Below are 19,380 nucleotides of genomic sequence, written 5' to 3' on the forward strand. Positions count from 1 at the left end.
ACATCCGGATGGCAAACAGACACATGAAAAGATGTTCAACATCACTCATCGTCAGGGAAATAGAAATCAAAACCACATTGAGAGACCACCTCACACCAGTCAGAGTGGCTAAAATTAAGAGCTCAGGAAACAGCAGATGTTGGTGAGTGTGTGGAGAAATGGGACCCCTCTCACACTGTTGGTGGGAATGCAAACTGGTGCAGCCATTCTGAAAAACAGTGTGGAGGTCCCCCAAAAAATTAAAAGTAGAATTACCCTATGACCCAATTGTAAGACTACTAGGAGTTGTCCAAAGGACACAGGAGTGCTGATGCATAGGGACACATGTACCCCAATGTTTATAGCAGTACTATCAGCAATAGCCAAATTATGGAAAGAGCCCAAACGTCCACCAACTGATGAATGGATAAAGAAGATGTGGTTTATATACACAATGGAATACTACTTGGCAATGAGAAAGAATNTTCTGAAAAACAGTGTGGAGGTCCCCCAAAAAATTAAAAGTAGAATTACCCTATGACCCAATTGTAAGACTACTAGGAGTTGTCCAAAGGACACAGGAGTGCTGATGCATAGGGACACATGTACCCCAATGTTTATAGCAGTACTATCAGCAATAGCCAAATTATGGAAAGAGCCCAAACGTCCACCAACTGATGAATGGATAAAGAAGATGTGGTTTATATAGACAATGGAATACTACTTGGCAATGAGAAAGAATGAAATCCTGCCATTTGCAGCAACGTGGAAGGAACTGGAGGGTATTATGCTAAGTGAAATTAGAGAGAAAGATAGATATCATATGTTTTCACCCATTTGTGGAATTTGAGAAACTTAACAGAAGACCATGAGGGAAAGGAAGGGAAAAAGTTTCAAACAGAGAGGCAAACCATAAGAGACTTTTAAATACAGAGAACAAACTGAGGGTTGATGGGGGGGGTGCATAGAGAGGAATAGGTGATGGGCATTGATGAAGGCATTTATTGGGATGAGCACTGGGTGTTGCATGTAAGCGATGAATCATGAGAATCTACTCCTGAAGCGACGAGCACACTGTATACAATGTATGTTAGCTGACTTAACATTAAATTATACTAAAAAAAAAAAAGAGAGGATATTAGGACACACATTAGGGTCATGCGAAAATACAGGAAGAAGATGGCCAAGTCAAGGGGAGACACCTCAGAGGAATACAAGTCTGATGACCTTGACCTCAGACTTCTAGACTCTAGAACCATGAGAAAAAAATTTCTGTTTGAGTCCCCAAGGCCATGGAACTTTGTTATGGCAGCTCCTGGGAGTAATACGAGGGGGGAACAGGAGGGTCAGGAAAACCAAGACTTGTTGGTTGTTAAGTGGGGACAGAGGAAGAAAGATCCAGCTGGCCTCCCAGATTTCTCATTTGATTGAGTCAGTGATGGTGATACCACTAACTATCACAGGAATCCAGAAAAAGGAACAGTTTGGGATGCGTTATATCATAGAGCCCGTGGATGGGTCATTCAAGCAATACACAGCCAAAACTGAATGTTGAATCTGAAGCATTTCACAAACACTGGACAACTGTGATTCTTGTCTCGTTTCTAGGACTGTTTTTGCTGTGGGCTCTTTCCTCAATCAGAAACAAGACAAAACAAAACAAAAACACAAGATAATATCTTCCCTGTCTACTTACAAAGTTGCTGAGGGATAAGAGTAACACAGTATGTGCAAACATCCTTTGAAAATGGTATAAAAGCAGTTTTTTTAAAGAAAAATTTATAATTACATCTACCTTTTCCAGAACATCAAAGGATGTTCCCAAAACGTCACTGAGCTCATTGAAGTTCTTTAGAACAATCTGACTCAAAATGACGGCTGTTTTCTAGGCATGAACCATTTACCAAATCCTGGATCTGGTAGTAAGCTGTGCTCATATCACTTTGTTTTGTTTTGTTCTGTTCTGTCACTGAAGGCTATAACCACAGGGTGGCAATTTGTCATTTCTAGAAAATTAACCATACTGGCTTATAATACTGTCTTAGTATGATAAGTGCCGACTTCTAACTATAACAATTACATGCATTTCTTAAGATTTCTTAACAGTAGGGGTATTGTAAATCAGAGATAAGTTGGTTCATTTGAAACAGAGTCAAAAAGAAACTAAAGAAATAATGAGCTTCACCTGCCTTGTTGCTTTATTAAAATCACGGACCATTTTAGCACTGATACTATGTGATATTGCGGCAAAAGCATAGGTTGTAATAATCACGTGCATGGTGTGCAAAAATTGATAAACTGGGATTCTGAAGTTGAACTGCTTTTAAAAATTGAAATGGTACTACCATCTTTCACCACTGGGAGGAAGCAATCCACTGGCAATGAATACGTTGTGTCCTGGGGTGTGATTTCCAGGGGGACAGGGAATGTTGAAGGGGTCTTCCAACTCAGATTCAGTCTATGATTCTAACAGGCTAGATTTCAATTTCAAGTTCCAATTAAAGAAGGAAACCCATTAGAATACCCGGGTGGCTCGGTCAGTTAAGTGTCCAACTTTGGCTCAGGTCATGATCTTGCAGTTCATGAGTTCAAGCCCTACATCAGGCTCTTCACTGTCAGTGAGGCACCTGCTTCAGATCCTCTGTTTCCTTCTCCCTCTGCCCCACCCCTGCTCATCCTCTCTCTCTCTCTCAAAAATAAACATTAAAAAAATCCTCTGGGAATTAAAAAAAAAAAAAAGAAGGAAAGCCCTTTCTGTATTTTATATATAACATTGCTGGCTAAGTATAATGGCCATCATTTCTCAGGGGTGCTGTCAGACTGAAACTGTTAGAACTTTAGAAATCTTCCTTCTTACCAGTAATCTGTAATGTCTTAGCCATTAAAGTATTCCTTTTTAGTCATCTGAGGGAAAAGAGAGTCCAAAAAATAAAAATATTTTGTTAACTGATAAATCACTAAGTATAAAAGAGCAGATAGGGCAACCGTGACAAGTCACTGGATCAACTTTTTATCCATAAAAATTTACTCTATAATGGGGCACCTGCGTGGCTCAGTCAGTTAAGCGTCTGACTCTTGATTTTGGCTCGGGTTACCATCTCACTGTTTGTGAGATAGCACCCTGAGTCAGGCTCCGTGCTGACAGCCCAGAGCCTGCTTGGGATTCAATCTCTCTCTCTCTCTCTCTCTCTGCCCCTCATGTGTCCATTCTCTCTCTCAAAAATAAATAAGAGGCACCTGGATGGCTCAGTTGGTTGAGCATCAACTCTTGGTTTTGGCTCAAGTCATGATCTCACAGTTTGTGACTTGGCTGACAGTGCAGAATCTGCTTGGGATTCTCTCTCTCCCTCTCTCTCTCTGCCCCTCCCCCGAATAAATAAATAAATAATTTAAAATAAATAAATAAATATTAAGAAAACTTTAAAAGTTATTATCATTATAATAACACATGCCAGGGCACCTGGGTGGCTTAGTCGTTTAAGCATCCGACTTCTGCTCAGGTCATGATTTCAGGGTTTGTGAGTTTGAGTCTAGAATCAGTTGAGCTCAAGCCCCACTTTGGGTGAGCACGAGTCCCGCTTCAGGTAAGCCCTGCTTCTCTCTCTTCCTCTCTCTCTGCTTCTTGCTCACTTGTACCGTCTCTCTCTCAAAAAACAAAACAAAACAAAAAACCACATACACATTAAGAAAGTTTGGAAAGCACAAAATTATGGGGAAGAAGGTAAAAATTAAACCACTATAAATATTTTTACTTATTTTCTTAAGTGGTTTCCTAAGATACTGTATTGAATAATGCTGATATCTTAAATCTTTTCTGGAATAAGGAAAGCAGAATAGATAGGATAGATAGATCAATAGATCGATAGGTAGATAGACACAAGGAACCGTGTCAATAGTTTCCAAACATGAATGATGGTCAAAATTATTTGGTGATCTTTCAAAAACTAAATCAAAATCTATTGTGGGGGAGGAAGGAGAAAAGGCAAGGTAGATTTCTGAGTGTATGTGTGTGTGCATGTGTGTGTTTCCTGAGTTCCCCAGCTGAGAGCTGAGAGTTGGCATTTGGGAATTACTGATACAATCAAATTTGTGCCGGTGCCCACAATACACAGTGTCTGAAATACACAGTACCTGAGTGGAAGTGCAGAACACCCCGACTCTATAGGTTGATCAGCACACTCTCTAGACATAAGAATGTCGTGCTGCTGCTCAATGTGATATGGGACAAAAAGATTACTCAGAGCCCAAATTGTTTCGAACAGTGAGAGGCCCAGAGGAACTGCACCAAGAAAAACCCCCTTAAGCAAGAGAGGGCTGTGTCCAGCCCTGATCTGGGTAGCTCTCTTGTATATATTGGGGAGTGAACAGTAGTATGTGGAAATGAAAGCAGAAAAGTAAGTTAATAAACCATGTGAGGCACACCATGACTCTAATTGCATGACTGCTTATGCACATACATTAGCAAACTCAGGAAGCATGCATGAGGTGAAATAATGGGTAAGGGTGAGCTCAACATTCCTCAGTAATGTAAGCATTTCATCTTGGAAGGAAAAACATTTCTGCTGTTTTCAGCGTATGCTGTTTCCCGCATGTCTTGTTTTTACCTTGGTTGAGCAGTTACTGTGTTCAGCATGTGCTTCATTCAGCCCACACTGCTCTGCCTTACTTTATTTCTTCTGTCCTCAATATTCCCACATAAGAGAGTGTCCACTTCTTTTTTCATTTATTTATTTATTTTGAGAGAGAGAGAGAGAGAGAATCCCAGGCAGGTTCCACACCATCAGCACAAAGCCCATGGTGGGGCTCAAACTCATGAACAGTGAGATCAAGAGTTGGACACTTAAGGGGCGCCTGGGTGGCTTAGTCGGTTAAAGCGTCCGACTTTCGCTTAGGTCATGATCTCGCGGTTCGTGGGTTCGAGCCCCGCGTCGGGCTCTGTGCTGACTGCCAGCTCAGAGCCTGGAACCTGTTTCAGTCTGTGACTCTGTGACTCCCTCTCTGACCCTCCCCTGCTCACGCTCTCGCTCTCGCTCTCTCTCTCTCTCTCTCTCCTAGAAATAAACAAAACATTAGAAAAAAAAAAAGAGTTGGACACTTAGCCGACTGAGCCACCCAGGCGCCCCAGAAGAGTATCCATTTCTTAAATAGAGCTTTCGAGATACAGAAACTTACTTATATTTTTATTCATTGGTAGAATTGATAAGGATAAAGTAAATCTATTTTTTGAGTAATTCACTTCTCAGAGGTAGGGCAAAACACTCCCTTAGTGCTAGGAAGTTCTTGACTACGACATATTGGGTATTCACCTGCACCAGGGGCTCTTTTACCCACTTCACATATTCATCCTCCCTGAATGTAATTCTTACATAGATTCAACTCGCCTCCATTTTTCACAAACTGTATTCCAGCAGGATTGTTGGGCATTGATTTTCTAGTTCTAGAAGCAGATTCTGTGGAACTCAGCAATTTACATTTCTATAGTTCTTAAATTTCAGACTTATCTAGAAAGACTTTTTAAAAATTTTTTAAATGTTTATTTTTGAGAGAGAGATAGAGCACGAGCAGGGAGGGGCAGAGAGGGAGGGAGACACAGAATCCGAAGCAGGCTCCAGGCTCCAAGCTGTCAGTACAGAGCTAGACACGGAGCTCAAACTTATAAACCATGATCATGACCTGAGCTGAAGTCGGAGGCTTAACCGACTGAGCCACCCAGGTGCCCCAAAAGATTTTTTTTAATGTAAACTTTCAACTCCCCCTCCTGAAGATTCTGATTCAGCAGGTCTAGAATGAGACCTAGAAATTTACATTTTTATCAAGCAGCTCAGATGAGACCCACATCGGCCATAACCACATTTTGGTAAACATGGGTCTACTTATGGATAATTATTTCTTGCTTACACAGGCTACCTCCTGGGGAGGGAAGAGGGATTAATTAGAAAGCCCCAGATGGGTGCTGGCTTTACAAGTGCTTCTGTTACGCAAGTGATGCCAATGAAATCCAGCTGACCTATGGCAGAACTTGGCCATAGGTCAAAATTGAAAGGTGAACCTTAGCCAAGGAAAATGCTTCTCTGGTAGGGGCACCTTGAACTTGAGTCCCTGACTTCAGAAGGGAGAACAGACTCACAAGACCACCTATATGGAAATGATAAAGTTGAGAAAAACATTTCCTTTAAGATAAACACCTACACAAGTCCAAACTCCAACAAGGCAAGGGCAACCCTAAAATGTTCTCCAGGAATTCTGTAGACATCTGTAAAACTGTCAACTGTAACACCGATAGAAGCAGTGAATTGCACAATTATACAATTGATGCTGTGATATTGTTTAAAGGTATACAATTGATGCTGTGATCTTGTTTAAAGGTATCATAAAAGTGTCAAAATTATTGGGTGAAGGAGAATAAAGGCAAGCTCACTGCAGGCACCTGGTAGTTTAAGCCGATCGCCTCTCAGTTACTATGGAAGGGGTGGGCCACCTTTGCTGGCATCTCACTGCCTGTACCCACGCGTATGCGCGCACACAGTTGCTGGGTAATTGGAAATGCGATATACTGCCGACCCGCGCATCAACGGCGGTCACTCTGATGATGGATGTACACCAAGTACTAAATTGTCTGCTTCAAGCTTTCATCTTTCTTTGCAAACGTAGAGACCACATAATAACTGCTAACTTTTGTCAGACTCGCAGTGTGCAAACTCTATTCCAAGTGTTGTTTCTGTATGGATTAATTCTCACCGCGAGCCTAGCAGATGGGTGTCCTGTTAATCGCACTTCACGGTAAGGAAAGGTAGGCAGAGAGAAGCATTGAAGAATGTGCCCAAAGTCATACTGGGAGCTACCTACAGACAGCTTGGCTTCCGAGCTCAGCTTTTATTGGGTCCTCTGTCAGTAACTGATGTGTGGTGTTTATTTATTTTGGATACTAATTCTTTGCTGATTCCATGAGTTGCAAATCAATTTCCCAAACTATAGTTTGCTTTTTCACCGTCTTAATGTCTTTTTGTTGAACAGAAGTTCTTAATTTGTATGGAATTCATCACTCTTCATTTCTCGTGCTTTTCAAACCATGTGTAAGAAATCTTTGCCTATCCCAAGTACATCTGAATAGTGTCCTCTGTTTTCTTCCACAGATTTTTACTGTTTTACCTTTCACACTTACTTGGAAATGATTTTTGTGTTTGTTGTGAGGTAAGGGTCAAAAGTCACTTTTTCCTGGACACATACCCACCTGGCCCCGTGTCATGAACTGAGATCCAAGGGCTTCATTTATGTAAAAGACTGCTGTTCTCTGCAGCTCTGCAGTGCTACTTTTATAACAAATCGTGTTCATAGAAGAATGCTCATTCATTTTTATTTTTATTTTTTAAATTTATTTTTAATTAAACAATTTTTTTAATGTTTTTTTATTTTTGAGAGAGAGAGAGAGAAAGAGAGCATGAGAGGGGGAGGGACAGAGAGATAGGGAGACACAGAATCTGAAGCAGGCTCCAGGCTCTGAGCTGTCAGCACAGAGCCTGATTCAGGGCTTGAACACTTCAGTTCATGACCTGAGCTGAAATCAGATGCTTAACTGACTGAGCCACCCAGGCACCACTTATTTTTTATCTTAGAGAGAGAGAGAGAGAGAGAGATCCTGTGAGTGGGAGAGACGGGCGGGGCCGGGGGGGTGTCCAGAATCTCAGGCAGCCTTTGCACTTAGTTCAGAGCCTGATACAGGGCTCAGTCCCATGACCCTGAGATCATGACTTCAGCCAAAATCTAGAGTAGGATCTTCAACTGACTGAGCCACCCAGGTGCCCCTAAGAATGCTAATTTGTTTTCTTAATGTCTATTTATTTTTGAGAGAGAGGAAGAGAGAAAACGAGCAGGGGAGGGGCAGAGAGAGAGAGAGAGAGAGAGGGAGACACAGAATCCGAAGCAGGCTCCAGGCTCTGAGCTGTCAGCACAGAGCCCAATGTGGGGCTTGAACTCACAAACTGTGAGATCATGACCTGAGCTGAAGTCGGGCACTTAGCCAACTGAGCCACCCAGGCGCCCCGGATGTTAATTCATTTTTAAGTATGAGTTTGGCATAACTAGTACATAGGCCAAATTATATTGGGATACTTTTTAAATACTAGGAGATTTTACTAAAAATCTGATCACAATAGTCTGGTCCCACGTAGCTGGACTCCTGCCCCTGGTGGGGAGGCTGAAAGCCCATGCTGGTTCCATGGCAGCTGTCTTTTATTCCAGAGCTTCCTCAAGTGGTTTGGAGAGAACACTGTTCTCTGGATGGGTGAGGGGAAGGCCTAGATATACATGAGGCAAGCAAAAAAATTAATCCTTCACCACATGGACTCATTTGTTCAACCACAGAGTGGGGCCAGTTTTCTTTCTCACCTTCTAAACTTTTAAGGAGCTCATAGCTAGGGTTCGGCATTAAGAAGAAGCATTTCCCAACCGTGTTTGAACTAAGAATCCTTTGATCTTAGAGCATTTTGCTCTCAGCATGCCTCATTCTCTATTTACTAGTGAGAAGAGAAGCCAGTAAATTCCTGCCACCAAACCTATAAAGCCACCTGTGTCTGACCTCACTCTTTCCTTTCCCCTCCAGTTACTAGTGCGTGCCCTTCAGTCAAGGGATTCCTTTCTTCCACTCCAGGCCCGCCCCTCTTACTGTCTTTGGACTCTGCTCCCACACCCACACGCCCTGAACAGTGCACCTTTCCCCCCTCCTGGTGACTGGCTCCTCCCCTACAACACATAAACATGTTTTATAATACCCACCTTAAAAAAGAAAACAATCTGGGGCACCTGGGGTGGCTCAGTCAGTTGAGCATCTGACTCTTGATTTTGATTCAGGTCATGATCTCATGGTTTCACAGATTTGAGTCCTGCATTGGGCTCTGCACTGACTGTGTGCAGAGTCTTCTTGGAATTCTCCCTCTCTCTCTGCACCTCTCCTACTCATGCTCTTTCTGTCTCTCTCAAAAAATGGATAAACTTAAAAAAATAAAAAAGAAAACAATCATGAGAAATGTAAAATGGTACAGCCCCTCTGGAAAATAGTTTGATGGTTTCTTTAAAAACTGAACTCAAGAGTTGAATGCTTAACCCACTGAGCCACCCAAGTGTCCCGCAGCTTTATTTGAAATAATCAAAAACTGGAAACAATCAAAATGTCCTTCAGCAGGTGAGTGGCTAAAAAAAACTGTGGAGTATCCATACCATGGAATAGTACTCAGCCATAAAAAGGAATCAACTCTTGATACATAGCTTGGACGGATCTCGAGAGCACATGCTGAGGAGGAGAAAACAATCTTAAAAGGTCATATACCATATGATCCCATGGACATAGCACTCTAGAAATGATCCAGTTATACAGATGGAGAACTAATTAGTGGTTTCCAAGGGTTAGGGATGGGGGAGAAGGCAGCACGAGGGAGATCTTTATAATAGTTTGATGCAATAAATGTAACATGGAGCTATATGCACACATTATACTAACGTCAGTTTCCTGGTTTGGATATTGTGCTCTAGTTATATAGGTGCGGATGTGGATCTACTCATGTGATAAAACAACGTGGAACTGTATACACACATACACATATACCAATGTCATCTTCCTGGGTTTGAAAATGTTCTATAATTATGTAGATGTAGAAATAACCACTGGGGAAAACAGGTAAGTGTAAATGAAATCTCCTGGACTTCCTTTCCAAATTTCTGTGGACTGATCATTTCTTTTCAAAATAAAACATTAAGAAAATGAAAAATATGAGCATCCACCAAACAAACAAAAACATGTCATCTTTCCTAGACTCCACATTTCCCTCTAAGTAAAACATTATCTTTCTCTACTTCTTTGCATGCAAACTTATTGAAAATATTTTCTTTAATTTACATTCTCTATATCTACTTTTTTCCTGTACCATTACTTGAGTTATTAATTTATTCACCAAATATTTATTATGTGACTATTGTGTCATGTGCATTGCTCTAGTTTCTTGGGACACATAAGTGAACAAAATTCCTCCTCTTATGCAGCTTACTTTTGAGGGAAGGTGAGGGTAACAGGCAATAAAGTAAATAAATTAAACATATAGCATGTTCAATGGTGGTAAAAGTCATGAAGAAAAATAAAATAGGAAAGAGGAATAGTGCTTGTATGGAAACAAGAGTGATTTATGTTTTGGGTTTTTTTTTCATATATTTATTTTGAGAGAGAGAGAGAGCGTGAGCACAAGCAGGTGAGGGGCAAAGAGAAGGAGAGAGAGAATCCCAAGCAAGCTCTACACTATCAGCTCAGAACCCGATGTGGGGCTTGAACTTACAAACCGTGAGATCATGGCCTGAGCCAAGATCAAGAGTTGGACACTTAACCTACTGAGCCACACAGGCACCCCAGAAAAGTGATTTAAGTAGAGTGTCAGATAAGCCCTCACTAAAAAGTAATATTTGAGCAAAGACCTTAAAGAAGCAAAGTGGTGAGTTTGGCAGAAATCTGGGAGCGTCATTCCTGACAAGCCAAACAGCAACTGCAAAGGCCCTGTGGCAAGAGCCTCCCTGGCTTTTTCAAGACACAGTGAGGCGGTAGCAGTGAGAGGAGTAGAGACAGTCGTAGGAGATGAGGCCCAGAAGATAATTGGTTGGAGGTAGAAAGAGTGGATCACTTGTTGGACATTGTAAATGTCTAAAAGTGAATGATTATGAAGACCTTGGTGAGATTTGAACTCAGGAGTGACATGAGTTAACCTACATTTTTACAGAAAGTGCTGTGGATGGAATAGACCTTTGCTGTTGTTCTTGCCAGGTAAATTGGAACCTCCATATTGCATAATCTGTGGGACTCTTCCCAGTTTTTATTCTTGCTGACTCACCTTCAGGCAGCATTTGAGTTTGCTGACCACTATTGTTCTCTAATCAATGTCTTTATCTTTCCGCCTCTCAGGCTGCTCCCTTTCTCTCTTCCTCTACCTGTTCCATAAGTCCATGTTGGACTTTCTCAAGATGAGATATGTGGCCGTCATATTACCTAAGTACAAATAATCCATTTTGGGCAATCTTACCCTCTCCCCTGGTTTCATTCCAGCTGAGGCATGCAAAACCTTGTCATTAGCCAGCATGACTCACCCGAGCTCCCGAGCCTTACATCCAGCTGCCTATAGCATATTTCCACTTCCATGGCTCCAACTTCAAACTCAGCTTCAGTAAAATGGAACTGTTTTTTACTACTGCCTCTTTGCTTAACCCCATCCCCCAGGACTGCTTCTCCTCCTGGGTCCTCAATCTCAGCTGAAAGCACGCCATCCACCTCGCTGCTTAAGCTAGAAATCTAGGAGTCACCTTTGAATCTTCACTGTCCCTCACTCTTCAAATCCCGTCTATCACCAAGTCATCTTGACTCCACCTTAAGTGCATGATATTCCTCCATTTCCCTCCTTTGCTGCAGCCACCATGCAGGACAAGCCACCATCAGCTCTCCCCAGCATAGAAGTCTTCAACCGCTAGACCCTGCTTACCTGTACAGCTCCATTTTCCCTCACTGTCTACACTGTAGCCACATGGACCTCTCAGTTCCTTGAAAGACCAGCCACATGCTCTTGCCTATTCACAAGCTCTTCACCTACCTCCCCTTTCTTGAACTCCATCTTTCCTACTCCTTGTACATGTCTCAGCTTTAATGTTAATTTCTCTGGGAGAACTTTCCTGCCCCACAAATCAGGTGAGAGCTTCCTACTCTGTGCTCTTGTATGGTCCTTATCACAGCTGTCACTTGTCACATACCTTTGGAATTGCCTTATTCGGTGGTCTTTCTTCCTTCCTGCATGATTTGCTGAGTGAAGGCAGATTGTGTCTTTTATTTATCTTGTATCCCCTGGGTCTACGTCATTACCTGCCATATGGTAAGCCCTGAAAATATTTAGTAAGTGAATGAATGAAGTAAATAGATAGATCCTGGGGCTCATGTAACTCGGGACTCTCTGGCCTGTCTTATTCACTGCTGTATTCCCCAGCACCTAGAACAGTGTTTCACACAAAGTAGGTATTCGATAAATATTTGCTTAATAAATGAACAAACATACACAGCAAAGGTCCATTCCAGTGGTCTGAAGAGCAGCAAATTATTCAGTCTGTGATAAGATCATATTGAGAACTATCCTTTTAATCCTTAATTGACAGAGTGATCTTGAGGCCAAATTACACAGCAATGAAGAAAATATAAACAGAAACATAAAATGATACCTCAATAAATCTTTACACATTGTACTCACTCTCCCCCACATAAATGCTTCTTCCCTAACTCAGTAGAAGAGTAGATTCTCTCTCTAAAGGGATTGAATCATAAATACTTCAGATTTGGGGGACCCAGATCCATCAGGGGGATGCATGTAATTGAAAATAGGGAAGGAGTGCCTGGGTGGCTCAGTCAGTTAAGCATCTGACTCTTTCTTGTTTCAGCTCAGGTCGTGATCTTGTGGTTTGTGAGATTGAGCCCCATGTCAGGCTGACAGCTCAGAGCCTGCTTGGGATTCTCTCCTTCTCTCCCTCTCTATCCCTCCTCCTGCCCCATCTCAAAATAAACAAATAAACTTAAAAAAAAGGAAAATGGGAAAATTAAGTGAAAATCTATAGTCTGAATTATACGAGTCAAAACACACTCCACTTGACATGCTCCAGAAAAACTAGCAGTCAGGCTATTGAAGGACAAACAATTGACGGATCTTTTTTGAGGGAAAGGGGCAGCCCAAGAGGAAAGGCTTGTCGGTTTTCACATTTGGGGATGTCCCAATGAAATGAGTGGATCCTACCTAATCACCCTTAGGTGACAGGTACTAATTGTCAAGGAGATGCCATTTAGCATGTAGTGCCTCACTTTTATATATTATTAGACAGCCAAAGATCACCAGGCATTAAGGAAATCCACCAACATCAAAGTCAAATTAACAAAGAAGAGCTAGGTCTGAGAGGAAACAGACAATTCAGAGTAGAAGCAAACTTCAGAGAAAGTGTCATTAACGTCTACAGAAAAATAGTTGTAAATATTGCATCAACAAGAAAAGAAAGAGCTCTAGGAAATGAAAATTTTTGATAGCAGAAATAAACTCAAGAGCAAAATCCAAGGAGATGGGAAATAAGATTGATGTTAAAAAGAAAAAAAAAAACATGGTAAGGGACACATGGGTGGCTCAGTCAGTTAAGCATCCGACTCTTGATTTTGGCTCGGGTAATGATCTCATGGTTCATGAGATCAGGCCCTGAGTCAGACTCTGTGCTGACAGTACACAGCCTGCTTGGGATTCTCTCTCTTCCTCTCTCTCTGCCCCTCCCTAACTCATTCTCTCTCTCCCTCTCAAAATAAATAAATAAACTTAAAAAAACATATAAAGCATATGTTCAGCCTCTATTTGTTCACAATAGACTCTTAATATATAGTAGCTATTATCATCTCATTCAAAAGATAAATTTGTCAGTAATCTTTGCACATGAGATTTCTTCTAACTGGAATATGTCTTCTAGGGATATTTTATTAAAACATAATTTTCAAAGTTTCATGTGTATTATTTTAGAACGTTCATCTTAGCTTTGTACACAGCAATGAATTTGCTCAGTGTTTACAATAAACTTTGCAACTGCATTGATTTAAACAATGTTAACAACCTAGTGTACAGGCTGGCAGCCCTAATTGCCTCTTTGGGTCTTTGTTTTTCTTGTGAAGGCTCCCGTGTAAAAATTAATAAGTAAAATGTGTACGCTTTGCTCCTGTTAATCGGTCATGTCAGTTTAATTTTCAGTTGCAGCCAGAGACCCTAAGAGGGTAAAGGAGAAATTTTACCTCCTCTGCAATGTTAAAGAACATAGACAAAGAGGACCTGATCTAACAAGGGCATCAAGAAAAAATTCCTTTGGGAAATGAAATTGGAACTGTGACCTGAGAGATGAGTAGCAATTACCGTGTGGGCAGACAATGCTTGTCGCCTAAACAATATCGAGTATCCCTTTCACTTTTAGTTTTAGAATCCAGATTTTCATCCTGGGTAGGCTCAGTCTGGGTTCCTTTTTTTTTTTGAACCATGTGTGTTAATGGCCCACAGGGGCCACTGTGTTGGCTTTCAGTGTTTCAGACCCCACTGGGGACGGGGAGGGGTCCCGTTACTGAGGCAAGAGAGGAGAGCTGGTAAGCCAGTTGCCCTGCATTGGCTCTCAAGGAAACCCACGGGCCCCGGGGGACTGATGCTCACTGCTGAACCTTACCTTGCTCTGTCTCCTCTCTATGTGAGTAAAGAGTTGTCCCATCCAGTGCTTGACTGCATCGCATTTTGATCTGACAACTCGGATACCAAGATGCAGTGGGCAGAAGAGCCGAGGCTCCTGTTCTGGATAAGAGGCAACAGATGTCATTTGTTTACCACTAAATATGGTACAGTAGAAAGACAGAAGAAATGTGAGCCTCTGATAACTTTAGGCAGCTGATGTACCAGCCTTTGTCTTCTCTCACATGGGAAGATAAGTCTCTAATGTGTTTAAGTCTCTGTTTAAGAACTTCCTAAACACCACACAGAAAGCTGCGTAAGAATAAAGGTTATAGATATCTGAAACCACAGGTAGTAGGGAACTCTATACACACATACCTATGATAAAATTTAACGTATAAATTAGGTGCAGTAAGAGGTTAGCAACAATAACTACTAATAAAATAGAACAGTTATAATAATATTCTATAATAAAAGGTCTGTGAATGCAGTCTCTCTCTCAAAATATCTTTTTGTATTGGACTCACCTTTCTTTTTCTTGTGATGATGTGAGACAGTAAAATGCCTGCGTGACCAGACGAAGTGAGGTGAATGACGTAGGCATCATGACAGAGTGTTAGGTTAGACATTCCATTAGTTGATACTGTCAGGAAGGTCACCCTGCTTCCAGACCACCTTCGACCAAGGGGAACTGAAGCCATGGAAGACAAAACTGCAGAGAAGTCGGGGGTGGGGGGGTGGACTACTGTGTGAGCATCTCAGGTTTGCTGGCTTCCCAGTACCTCCTATAAACTCCTTCTGTTTAGGGAATGACCCCCCCTTGGGAGCCCTACCTCCTTAGGGAATGGCCAGAAGCCTCACATTCCCAGCAGGTGGGGGCAGGCAGGTGGCCCAACTCTGCCAGCGGTGGCCCCCCAGCAGATTTCAATTCAGAGAAGAGCAACCGGAGGAGGGAGGCCCCTGTGGGATCAGAATTGCCAGTAGGTTTGGAGCAAGTGAAGACAGACGCAGCTGGTGTCATCACTTCCTTCTTCCCAATACCTTGCATGTAGATATGCAGCTCATAAGCCCAGGCAACCATGGAGGAAAGGGCAAGCAAAGGCCAGAATGGCCAGTCATCGGGCATCGCTGAGCAACTGAAATAACATTGGAAAACCCTATCACTGGAAAAACAAACTGCTATTCATTTGGGCCTCTGTTGGTCAAATATTCTGCTCTTTGTACCTGGAATCGTTCCTCACTTAGGGCAAAGTTACGAACCAGCAAGAGGTAGGTGTTGTCATGGAGATGTGAATGAAGAGCCTCTTTCTTCACAAATATCATACAGTGTTTTCATCAGACTCCTTAATGTTGGGAGCATTTGAAACCCTTGAGCTCTCAGTCAGTAATCAACCTTCTTCTTTCCTCAGCGTTGGTGACATTACACCATGAAGGTTATGAACACATGGTGTTCGGTGCCAGAGCTACCTATGGGGGTGTCCAGCCAGGAGGCTCTCAGCACACAAGTCTGTACTATAAGGGGTCTGGCCAACTTCGTGGCATGTGATCTATGGTTCCTAGGTCCCCATGCTTAGCAGGGCCCAACACTTGGTTTAACACTACATCTTGTAATTCTTCATCATTTTGAAGAGGGGCCCCACATTTTCCTTCTGCACTAGAATCTGAAAATTAGGAAGCTAGCCTGGTAAAAAGACTCTAACATACTAATGAGCCAAATCAGAAATATGGTGCCCATTTTGATTATCATACATCTAGCGAAATAAAAATTGATTACTTCCTGCTAAAGTACATAATATCTTCAAAGGAAAATCAAACTCTCCTCACAATGCTCCTCTTCTCTGTGAATTTATTTATTTTTTTGATACAAATGTATAAGACTTTAAAATTTTTTTTTACCAAGGTATAAATTAACATACAATATTCTATTAGTTTAAATGTGTATGTTTTAAGGAGCAGCAGCAAAAAAAAAAAAAAAGGAGCAGCAGCAGACCCCACCCCACACTTTCAGACCAGCCCATTTGATAGCTTCTCTGTCTAGACTCACCATCAAAGGAAACCAAATAGTGCTATGGCATAATGATTTGTTTTATTATCTAAATTTTACAACTTCCAACACACCCCAACAAGAATTTGTCCACTTTGGAAAAGAAAAAAGAAAACCAAAGTAAGAATGAGAACTAATAAGAAGTGGGAAAGACTTCAGTTTGAAACTAGGGTGGGGGAATTGAAAACATTTCTTTTAATGTTTATTTTTGAGAGAGAGAGAGACACAGAATGTGAGAGGGGGATGGGCAGAAAGAGAGGGAGACACAGAATCCGAAGCAGGCTCCAGGCTCTGAGCTGTCAGCAGCTGTCTCAGAGCCTGAAGTGGGGCTCGAACTCACAAACTGTGAGATCAGGACTTGAGCTGAAGTTGGATGCTTAACTGACTGAGCCACCCAGGACACCCAGAATTGAAAAGATATTTTAAGCAAAGCTTTGTAATGTTTTCTGTGTGTTTTAGAGTTCAAACTCAGCTGCTATAACGAAGGAGAAAATATCAGTGGCCTAAACAAAGTGACAGTCAGGGTGCGATCAGTCCAGATGTGATTCTCTGTCCTCCTTCTGTTAGTAACAAGCCTTGTGGTTCACGGTGGCTTGTGGTTCATGGTGTTGCTGCTCTAGCCCCTCCCGCCCCCCGCTCCAAGTTGCGTTCCAGTGACAGAGGAGGAGGAAGGCTCCCTCTTCCATTTTACAGAAATCTTAAGGCTTTTTTTCAAGGAACTACTCTCTTGGTTTTCCTCCTGCCCCATTGGTTGTGACATTTTATTCTATGTGCTGGTTCTTCTTTGTTTCCAACAAAGTTGTGTTGAAGGACCTTATAGCTTTGTCCTTGGTACTTTGCTTTTTGATTTTTCATCTCTATCTACACTTCTCCTTTTGCAGATTCATGGTTTTAGGCACCGTCTTCATGCCTACGACTCTCAAATATATATCTCCAACCTAGAACTTTCTCCTGAACTCCAGACTCCTCTAGCAAGTTACTTCGTCCACATCTCCACTTGGATGTCTAATGGACATCTTATACCCCTGACTACCTCCTGCAAATATGCTCTGCCCACAGCCTTTCTAGTTGATGGCATTGGCCAGGAAAGCCCTTTCTCCTGATATCCTCACTGTCCATTTTCTCACCTCCTTCAAGGCTGTGCTCAAGCGTCATTTTTTCAATGAGACCTGCTTTGACTGCCTTATTGAACACAGCACCACACTCCCCTTCACCAATTGTTCTCCACCCCCTTGCTCTGCTCTCCCTTTTCTTTTTTCTATAGCATGCATGTATTACCTTTTCACATACTATATAACTTATATATATATATATATATAACTTCTCATATGTTTATTGTTTGACTCCCCCAACTAGAATATAAGCTCCAAATTAGCAAGGATCTTTGTCTCTTTTATTCACTGATGGATCCCAAGTTACTAGAACAGTGCCTGGCACTGAACAGATTCTCAATAAATATTTTTAAGTGAATGAATAGACAGAGAAGGCCATGCTTTGCAAGTCTCACATGCATACTTCACGTCCACTCCCTCCCATTAGCTGGAACCTGGTCACAGACCCATGCTACCAGCAAGAAACTGGAAAATATAGTTTTTGTTGGATGGTAATGTGCCCGGCTAAAGCTTCCAATACTAGAGAAAGAGGGGAGACTAATTGGGAGACAACTTACAGGCTCTATCACAGGGTCAAGGTTACCTTTACCCTCAGTGAATGTGAGTGACTAACATCATCCAGTCATGATTCGAAGCAAGTTAAAATATTAGGCTATGGTTATTGAATGTAGCAACTTCCCAAATTTGAACACAGCTAAACATACATAATTTTTATTACTAGAAAATGCTTCCCCCTTTCTCTCTCTAAATAAATGTTGATATTTTAAGCATATCAGCTAGAAGCAGTGTTGAACCTGTCCAGGGTGCCCCTTCGTCTTGCTGCCTGACGGCGTCTGTAGGGAAAGCATCAGACTCCTGGTTATTGAACTCCTCCTGTGAAAGTCTGCATTATCAGCTTGCCAGAGTCCCACTCCATCAGGCCCAGGAGTCCCTGAAGAATGGACGGTGTCAGAAGAGAGAGATGAGAGAGCCAGGAGAATCTTTCTGGTCACCAGCCAGGCATCTCCTCACTGTCTGAGACTCAACTTTATCTTATGATTAAGTGTTTGGGGGAAGGCACAAAAGTGGCATTCTGATGATTAATTTTTTTGATCAGTAGAAACTTTCCAGAACATTGATATGCATAGGTGTCTGGGGAACATCCCAGAAGTGGCACTCAAATATGAACAGGATGTTTTTAGCATAGTAAAGGCAAAAGTTCTTTGTGAGCAAGGGTCAATAGCCTGTTTATCGCTTAATGGAAAGTATTAAGAAAAACAGGTTTTTCAGGAAACGCAATGTTGCTCCTATAACCACAAAAGAAGACATCTAAACATTAGCCACAGGGCTTATAGTTCCTATAACTTCATCCATGCCCAGGAATAGTACATCAGTCTGAACCAAAGTTATTATTTTATTAATGTAAACCTGAAAGCAATAGCTGACCTTTTTGTGTCATTGATTACTCAGTTCTGATCACTATTTTCAGATTACTAAGCATCGGCATTTTTCCAAGCTACAACAATTTCCTTTACAAGGTGCAATCATCATACCAGGGGCAGAATAAGTCACTCCCGATAAATCAACAAGGTGCCTTGGGGGTCAGTGCTCAAGCAGAAACAATTGAGTGGGGGTGGATATTGGCTGTCATCCGATGGTAAGAGTTCATGCAAACTTACCTTAACCTCACAAGGAGTTTTTCTCAACTAGTGAGTTCAGAAATGGCTCCCGACATCAGCTCAAGTTCCACTGGACTTATTTCCATCTGCTTCCCTCTTCAATGTCCCATTGTTATGTTAGAGTCAACATTTTTTTCTTTTTTTTAGATAGAGAGAGGGAGAGGGGGTACACATGCTTGGGAGGAGCAGAGAGAGAGGGAGAAACTCCTAAGCAGGCTCCATGCTCAGTGGAGGATGGGGGAGCCCAACATGAGCTCAATCTCATGACCCTGAGATCATGACCTGAGTCAAAATACAGAGTCAGATGCTCAACTGACGGAACCATCCCCCGGGCACCCGAGAGTTGA

The sequence above is a fragment of the Crocuta crocuta genome, unplaced genomic scaffold, assembly GCF_008692635.1.
Source record: "Crocuta crocuta isolate KB4526 unplaced genomic scaffold, BGI_CrCroc_1.0 scaffold179, whole genome shotgun sequence".
Classification (NCBI taxonomy): Eukaryota; Metazoa; Chordata; class Mammalia; order Carnivora; family Hyaenidae; genus Crocuta; species Crocuta crocuta.